This window comes from Podarcis melisellensis (genome assembly GCF_964234715.1).
Source record: "Podarcis melisellensis genome assembly, chromosome: 1".
NCBI lineage: Eukaryota > Metazoa > Chordata > Lepidosauria > Squamata > Lacertidae > Podarcis > Podarcis melisellensis.
In genome coordinates, this window is record NC_138528.1 from 118046378 (window position 1) to 118056231 (window position 9854).

The window sequence follows — 9854 nt, forward strand, 5'->3', positions numbered from 1 at the left end:
ATCACGCCTCCTCCTTTATGCTGGGTGGCCTGACCTTTATGGATCTACCAATGTTCCTTGCAATAAACAAGTCTCTACTCTGCAGATGCCCCATCCTCCGAAACAATGGACATTTTTGCCTGTGAGTGCATGTTCAACTTTTGGAAAAACACACACAAAGCAATTCCACCAATCCGTATGCTTAATGTAACTCAGGTCATGTTTGCATTTAATGTGTGAAACCCCACTTCTGAAGTTGGCATTTACACTGGGAGGAGATTCCCCCACTGGTTTTATTGTAAACGGCACCTTCCATGGAGGGATTGATTTCTCAGAAAAATGTGGCACCATATCTAATTTGGCCTTGAAATTACAGGACACATGCCATTGTAATCAGTCCTGATTCAAATAAATGAGCTTTGCACATGGATCTTATAGCAATTCTTCACCCCCATTCCTTTTTACATCCGGGCTAAAAAAATAATAATGTAACAGCTTCTGTTGTTTGTACCTATTCAATTTTTAAAACATATTTTGCAAATTCATTTGGTGTAAAGGGGAAGAAAAGGCACTGTGGTTCCTTTTGGGACAAACTAGATAGTGTCATACCAGTGGATTGTGAATTATGCAGTGAGGAGGGGGCATGGATGAGGAAGACTTCATAGAAAATAGTCAGAGATATCAACTCTGTTAATTTTCAGGGCATTTTGAAATGTATTCTTTGTGCGGCTTGCCAATACATTTAAATCCTAAGAATGTTGCGAAAATGTGTCTTTCTGCTAAGCTCCCATTGTAGAATGGCCAACCAAGCTCCACATCAGGCTTGGCAGTTCACTGTGAATCCTTATTGTCTCCCTCTTTTGCTCTTAGCAAATGTTGCCTAAGTCTTGTAACTACCTCAATCTGAATGTGAATTTGACCAGGTCTAATTGCATGTCAAGACCCCGAGGCCTCCCCTTATGTTGAATAATAACACGTGGGCACAGTATTTTAGGTTAATGGGCAAATTTAGGCCACAACATTATTGATTACAGAATGTGAGTGGTATTGGCTTAGGCATTGGGAATGGACTGACTATATCTGACTCCTGCCCGCCATGCAGGTGTTGTTGATAAGCAGTGTCCAGTGCACAGCGGAATGATGAGAAGTATGAGCCAACATGCTCTATACTACTTTATTTACAGTTCAAAGCTGGTAAGTTACAGAAAAACATTTTCCCTCTGCCGGAGCAGAGAAAGCGTCATCTCTCCTCTAAAGCACGGAGAGAATCTCAAACTGAAACTGCAAAGAACAGTGAAAAACAGGAAACCAGTGTACGTCATATCCAGTCTCCCGTTCCCGTGAGAAAACCTCCAACAGTACAGACTCTGTGGAATGTAAACAACCTGTCTCGTGACAAGCACTTCGCTGCACAGAGAAGAAAGCAGAAACCAACATCCTCCCCCTTTCTGTGAACATCACTGGGCAGCGTGTTCGTACAATATCAGTACAAACCCAACTTCTGCACATAGGTACAGTGTTGATCCCTTGATACAATCTTGGACAATACATCAGCAGGAATTTCATTACCTGGCATATAGGACACCGTTACGAGTCCCTTCTGAATACGTTCCCTAGCATGTTGCAACTTCAATTGCAAGTGCTTCGTGCTTTGCTTACAACCTTCAGAATTTAGCAAAGCCAAACATGCTTTGTTGTCCTGGTAAACCTGGATTGGACATTTGACAGGAATTTTCATGTCTTTGCACAATTGTAACAACCATTCACAATCTTTAAGTGAATAAGACAGTGCATTCAGTTCAGCTTCACAAGTACTTAAGCTAACTGTTGTTTGCTTCTTGCACGACCAATCAAATAGACCCTGATTGTACTTATAGCAAACTCCAGACGTACTTTTCCTGTCTGTAGTGTCACTTCCAAAACTTGCATCTGCAAATATCTCAAGACCACCAGACTTCTGATTGTTAAATCTCAGTCTGTAATGCATAGTGCCTTTCAAATACCGCGCTATGCGTTTCAGAGCTTTCCAATCCTTAACAGTAGGATTGTTGACTTGTCTGCTTAGCAAATTACAGCTAACAGCAATGTCTGGTCTTGAACATCTGGCAATGAAGTTTAGCTTGCCTAGCACACTTCTGTACAGTGTAGTGTCAGAAAATGCTTCTTCAGTGTCATCTACCTGATAACCTGTTGTCATCGGAGTGTCCACAGGGTTAGCATCCATCAGGTTTAGCTTGCTTAACACATCAGCAATTTTCCGTGACTGGTGTACTAGAATGTTACCATCTTGATCTCTCTCTATTTCCAGAGATAGGTAGTTGTTTACCTCACCAAGATCTTTCATGTCAAAGTGCTCTTTCAGTTGAGCTAGGGCGTTATTGTACATTGTGACATCTTCCCAAAAGAATAAAAGATCATCAACATAAAACAAACAATACAGTTTCTTTTGCCCCTCCTCTTTGACAAATACACATGGATCAGCTTTCCCTTGCTTAAAACCTAGAGAAAACAATACTTCAGTGAGTTTTGTGTGCCAACACCGTGCACTTTGTTTGAGACCATAAAGGGATTTTTTCAGAGCGCAAACAAATCCCTGTTTTACCTGTACGCCATCAGGTGGAAGCATATAAAGTGATTCATTTAGAGATCCGTACAGAAAAGCTGTATTCACATCATGGTGACTAATGTGTAGATTTTCTTCTGCAGCTAGCTTGAGCATAAGCCTAATGCTCTCATACCTCACTGTGGGTGAGTAGGTCTCGTGATAGTCTTCACCTGGTACCTGTGCAAATCCTCTGGCTACCAACCTGGCTTTGTGTCTGACTATCTTGCCATTTTGATCAGTCTTCGCTTTGAAGACCCATTTGCTTCCAAGCAATTTCATTCCTGGAACTACTGGAACTAGGTCCCATGTTTTGTTCCTTTCCAAGGAATCAAGCTCAGCCTTCATGGCATTTAACCATGGCTCAGCTTCCTTTGAATCCAAATCCTGGATTTCTTGGAAACTTGAAGGTTCAAAAACCTTCTTGGAGCTTTTAACAGCTGTTACTGCTATCTTAGCAAACTCATCAGCAAATCTCTTTGGAGGTCTGCCTTTTGTGGCTCTCTGTGACCTACGAATTAGCCTTAGGTCTTCAACACTCTCCTCTTCCTTCTTAGGAGAAAAATGACCTATTGTGAACAATGGTTCCTCCAATTCTTGATCAGAACTTTCAGAGGGTCGCATAGAGGCTTTCGCACTCTTGAAATCCTCTGAATCATCTGATTCAGTTTCAGACTCAGAATCAGAACCTTCATCAGTGGGTGTGGGTTGTTGCGGTTGCTTTTGCTGTTGACTATCCTCAGTCTCATCACTGTCATCAGGATAACATTGGAAAATTCCCACATTCTCCCCCCACTTGGCATTGTACTCAACACTTCTTGTGAGCTTAATTTCCTTAGAGTCAGTCATCATTATTCTGTAAGACCCTTTCTGATAACCTAGAAAGATACCATGCAATCCACGCTTGTCTAACTTGGAGTTTTGTGGTGAGCGAACCCACACGTCAGAACCAAAAATTTTCATGTGTTTGATGTATGGCTTCTTGCCAAACATCTTCTCATAGGGGGTACAACCAATCGCTGAAGATAACCTGCGATTATAACTGTAAGTGAAACATGAGAGAGCTTCGGCCCAATAACTCTCTGGAAGATTGGCATCACGCAGCAAGGTTTTTAACCCTTGAAGCAATGTCTGATTTGCTCGTTCCGCAAGTCCATTCTGCCATGGCGAGCGAGGACTAGACAAATCATGTTGAATTCCTTTCTCAGCCAGAAAAGCTTCAAACTGCTGAGAAGTGAACTCTCCCCCCCGGTCGGTGAAAAGAATCTTAATCTTCTTACCATGCACATTTCCCAACCAAGCACAGAATTCCTTGAACCTAGGAAAAGCCTCTGATTTCTGCTTGAGATTGTACACAAAAATATACCTGGAAAATGCATCAACAAGAACCATGAAGTACCTATTCCCACCCAAAGAGGGCGCTAGTGGTCCAACCAAATCAGCATGAATAATTTGGTATGGTTCTGTAGCTTGCCTACTAGACACCTTACCTTTCGCAGCCATTTTCACCTTGTTTGCTGCGCATGCCTTGCACTTCATGTGGTACCTGCAGGGTTTAATAGTCATACCTTCAACCAAGGCAGGCATTTTAGATACTGCCTCAAAATGCAAATGACCAAATTTTCGATGAAAATCATGAATACATTCTGCATGCAAACTTTTGTTAGAACCTGCAATGCAACAAGAGTCATCCTGCACAACATCATCATAATACAAAAGAAACAAACGATCAACAAATTCAGCATACAATTGATAATCATTTTTCTTGGTGATGATGCATCTATTGTTCTTAAAGGAAACGTCAATCTTCTTCTCAATCAGCTGTCCAACGCTGAGCAGATTATGTTTCGCGTCCGGCACATAAAGAACATCCTGTATCGATAAGTCCAAACTGTGAAGAACAACAGTTCCGTAGCCTTTACTGGGGATAGTGTGGTCATCCGCCTGGTGAATCGCACCTTCCTGCGGTGTAAAAGACACGAACAGTCGCTTATCGTTGCACATGTGATGCGTTGCAGCTGAATCAACAACGAAGAAAGATCTAGACGTCTTCTGGACCTCTGCAACCTCTGCAACCTCTGCAACCTTTGGAGCGTAGCGTGAGACCATTGCCTTGTGCTGCGTTGTCCTGGACACCGGACCTTTGCCTTTGCTCTGGCCTTTTCCACGCGATGAGCTTCCACTGCGCTGCTCTGTCTTGGCCCTGGGATATTTGCATTCCCTCTTCATATGGCCTAGACGTCCACACGAGTAGCATTTCACTGCCTTCAAAGCTTTGGCACCATCTGGTGGTTCCACTGCACTATGGGATGACATCTGTGAAGTCTCCCCATTTCCCATGCAGCCAGCACCCCGCCGATCTGCTCCATTCTGAATCATGGCAGTTTCACAGGCTACTGTGAGTTGAGCATTTGGCTGATCAGTGGTATCAAATCCCCCACTTGCTTCATCCAGCCTTCTGCAGCTAGCCATCATGACCTTTGGCATTTGCCTCCTGCATCATCACTGCTGCTTTAAATCAGACTGCTTTAATCCAAAGGCAATTTCAAAACAGCCTCTGCTTATGAGCCTGTGCTGCTGTTCTCTTTATTTGCTTTGCTTATCTGCAGCTGCTTCAAAACTGCATTCCAAAAGGCAAGTTCAATAGCGAAAGTCCCCAAGTGCTTTCTCTACTGCCCTAATTCTTGCTGCGTCACATCTGCAGCTGCTTGAAACTGCAGCATTTGTAAAAGTTACTTTCACTTTCCCAGCCATCCAAGCCACTACGCTTGTGCCGTGGAAAACGGCTTTAAAAGTTCAAAGTCCAGCCTTAAAGCCATTAATTAGAAGCTGGCAGGCTGCCCGGAGCAGTAGCACATACCTTCATCAATCATCTTGACGCGCAGAGCAGATACCGTCTCTCTGCCGCTGTTCCGATGCTTTGCCGGCACTTCGTTTCTTGCTCCTTTGTTCCTTTGCCAGGAGCCCGACTTGTGAAGTCCATTCTCAAAACACTGCATCTTTCTGGGCCCGGAACCAAATGTTGTTGATAAGCAGTGTCCAGTGCACAGCGGAATGATGAGAAGTATGAGCCAACATGCTCTATACTACTTTATTTACAGTTCAAAGCTGGTAAGTTACAGAAAAACATTTTCCCTCTGCCGGAGCAGAGAAAGCGTCATCTCTCCTCTAAAGCACGGAGAGAATCTCAAACTGAAACTGCAAAGAACAGTGAAAAACAGGAAACCAGTGTACGTCATATCCAGTCTCCCGTTCCCGTGAGAAAACCTCCAACAGTACAGACTCTGTGGAATGTAAACAACCTGTCTCGTGACAAGCACTTCGCTGCACAGAGAAGAAAGCAGAAACCAACAGCAGGTAGTCCAGGATGGGTCAACCACCAATAGGGGGAGCCCTGTTGATGCACATCAACTAAGAGCTCCCCCAGGGTCCCCAATGTGGTCGTGGCCTGGCCCTAGCCCCTACCTGGGCTTTGGACAAGATCCACACACCCGGATCCCTTTAACGGAATACCCTTAAAATGGAGTGGCAGGTGATGGCCATACCTCCCCTCCCCTGAACGGAACAAGAAGGGAAATCGCACGGCTGCTTAAAAGTGCTAAGCCATGCCCCCAACCGGATTGGCTGGCTGGGGGCCGTGATGCAGTTAGGGTCTCCCTGATGATGCAGGGGATTAGCCCAGCCCCCGCTGTGTGCAGGAGGCCACGTGGCCTGCCCACAACACCGTCCCATCAGGAAGTGGAGTGGCCTTCTCATACATGAATAATAATAATAATAAGAGGAGTTTGGATTTGATATCCCACTTTATCACCACCTGAAGGAGTCTCAAAGCGGCTAACATTCTCCTTTCCCTTCCTCCCCCACAACAAACACTTTGTGAGGTGAGTGGGGCTGAGAGACTTCAAAGAAGTGTGACTGGCCCAAGGCCACCCAGCAGCTGCATGTGGAGGAGCGGAGACGCGAACCCGGTTCACCAGATTACAAGTCCACCGCTCTTAACCACTACACCATGCTGGCTCCACATGACATTTTGCTCTAGAATCAACAGAGAATGGGTAATTTGTCTCCCACCCTATGTAGTCCTCACGCAATCTAGTTCCCTTTCATATTTTTTGTCCACGAAAAGAGCTTCTTGGGAAACTACGGTAATTTCATTCTGGAAAAGAAAAGCTCATTGCGGGTTTATTCTGCATTACCTTGCACTGTATCCATCTGAAAGCTGTCATTTGTGCAGAAAGAGGTAGATGCCTCTTATATTTCTGTTCAGCCACTTAAGTAACATAAGTGGATGATTTCAGCAGACATACTCTGAGTACGACTAATGTTGGCTATCACCCAATAAGCTGTAGAAACCTGATGTTCACATTTGTACTATTTTTCAGCCGACAACTTTCATAGCATAAATAGCATGAGATTATTTGCAACTGTTTTTTTAATTCTACTGCCCTCTTGTCCTATCCTGGAGATTCAAGACACTCTCTTAATTTAAAAAGTCCTCTCCCCTCCTGGCTCAGAAACCCTCCCCCAAAACAGACACATTGTACATATATATTCTGAAGATGCAAAACCCATTGAGTACCACATCCCTCCTTAACTCCAAATCGATAGAGACAATCACAGATTTACATGAGTCTGAAGCCCTATCAGCTTTGGTTAATGACTGCCAAAATACTCAACTATGTCTGCATAAAGGAATGATTCATATATTTAACAAGACAACCAAAGTATTTTGGATAGCACAGTCCCCAGTTTAAAATGATTCTGGTTGTGCTAGGGGAAAAAACAAATCAAGATTTGGTTTAAAACGTTTAGCGTCCTGTAATTTTGTCCAGAACCATAGCCTTAAAAACAAAAGGATGACCTTTCCCATGAAATGGCAAAAAGAAAGGATTAGCTAAAAGTCTATGAAGATTCTTTGTTGCCTTAGGAGAGTTCATTGCTAATACATCCCAAAGACTGGTTTTTCCCAGCTACAGATTTGCACTGAATGAGAATGAGAATAAGGAAATGATGTTTTGTGAACTAATGCACATAACTGAGTTTCTCTCCCCCCCCCCAAAAAAATTGCACAAAAATGACTTCACTGGCCCAGTAAGAGGCAATTGTGTAAACTGGATGATACTGTAAAGAGAGTAGCAAATTAATAAAATATTTGTAGTATGACTGAACCTGGGAGCTACACTGTACATCAAGTCTAGCGATCAGATTTCCTTGGTATTATATAAAAGGATCTGAAAACAAGAAAGACTATTGTAGCACTTTAAAAGACCACCAAATTTGTTATAGCATAAGCTTTCATGTGCTGTAGTTCACTTTTTCAGATCCATGGAACATTAGGCTCATTCAATTTATTTTATTTTATTTAAAAACAACAGCCACCTTGATTTAATGTGTTGTGTTAAGGGCTTTTCCATGCTCACTCAGGCTCCAAAGTGCCAGGAAATTGCAGCTGTTAAGGACCATGTCCTTTACAGATGTGGTTATTTTAGGTGATATTGACCTGCTATGGTCCTGTGGTTAGTTTCACAGGACCACCTTGGAGCTGGCTGGTTGTCAGTGGCAGAGGGATGGACCTACATTTGTCCCAGGGGTGCCCAAACTTTTTTCAAAGGGGGCCGGATTTGATGAAGTGAAAATGCGTGAGGGCCGACCAAAGTTGTTGAGCATTTTTTAGGATTTAACCCCAGGACATATACTGCAATGGGGGCTGGATTAGGCCCCCAAAACGGACTTTGTAAATGCCTGATCTATGGTATGTGTAGCATTTTTCAGGCTCTCTTGCTGGACTGCAGACTCTAGATTATACACAGCTTCATTGGCAATGGCTCCTCCTAATAATCTTGGTATGACAAGTATCTGCATGTCAGGGGCTTCCACACCCTTCCATACTGCTGAATTGAGAGAGCAAAAACTGCACAATTGCTACATTTAAATCCCCCCCCCCTGCCCAATTGTATATTCATCCTAAAAAATTCCCAGACACGATGCAGGCCTACACAGGGAGATCTAGATAGCTGCCAGAGCAGTCACAACCTCTTTGCTGGCATCCAGGCTGCATATAAACCATATTCCCCCAAAGAATCCTAGGAACTGTAGTTTGAAGCTCTGCGAGGGGTAAATTGCAGTTTCATGATTCGTCCAGCTGCTTTAAATGTATGCCAATGCAGCCCTGCCTATATTTGATTTGGGGCAGAGTACAGTGTGCCAGGGGATGCAGGTGGCGCTGTGGGTTAAACCACAGAGCCTGGGACTTGCCAATCAGAAGGTCGGCGGTTCGAATCTCTGCGACGGGGTGAGCTCCCGTTGCTCGGTCCCTGCTCCTGCCAACCTAGCAGTTCGAAAGCACGTCAAAGTGCAAGTAGATAAATAGGTACCACTCCGGCAGGAGGTAAACGGCGTTTCCGTGCACTGCTCTGGTTCACCAGAAGCAGCTTAGTCATGCTGGCCCACATGACCCGGAAGCTGTGCGCCGGCTCCCTCGGCCAATAAAGTGAGATGAGCGCCGCAACCCCAGAGTCGGTCATGACTGGACCTAATACTCAGGGGTCCCTTTACCTTTTACCTTACAGTGTGCCAGATTCGCCTCACCACCCACTTTGCAATATATCAATGGGATGGTGTGGTTTTGGTAGTGAGAGGTCATTGGAGCAGACCTTTATGCTATGGGCGTTTTTATAAGCACCTCTCCCCCAGCCATGCTTCCCAGCATCCCTGCTTCATCTCTTTGATCTCTGTGTGATCAGTTTCTGAATAAAAATAATCACTGCCAGGGAAGTAGTCTGGTTTTTGTCTTTACTCAGCTACACTAATGAAGGGCTTTCTCTCTCTCTCTCTCTCTCTCTCTCTCTCTCTCTTTCTTTCTTTCTTTCCTTCTTTCAGCTTGATTTGACTGCAAAACACACCGTACATTTAAAACACATTGCTCCCCCCAAAAAAAATTATCCTGGGAACTGTAGTTTGTTAAGGGTGCTAGGAATTGTTGGTTTTGTAAAATGGTGCAATCTTATATAGCAGACATGTCCAAAGTCCTTTTCGGGGGTCTAATCTGGCCCGCTGGTTGGTTTAATCTGGCCCCTGCGGCAGTTTATTTCCCAGGGTAAAATCCCCCCAAAAGCTCAACAACTTCAAACCGAAGAAAAACTCAACAATTTTGAGGTAAAATCAGGGCTGGATTTAGATGAAGAGAGGCCGTAGGCTACTCCACTTGTGAGATTTACTCCCAGGTAAGTGGGGTTAGGATCGCAGCCTTAGTTACGTAAATCCATTGATTTCA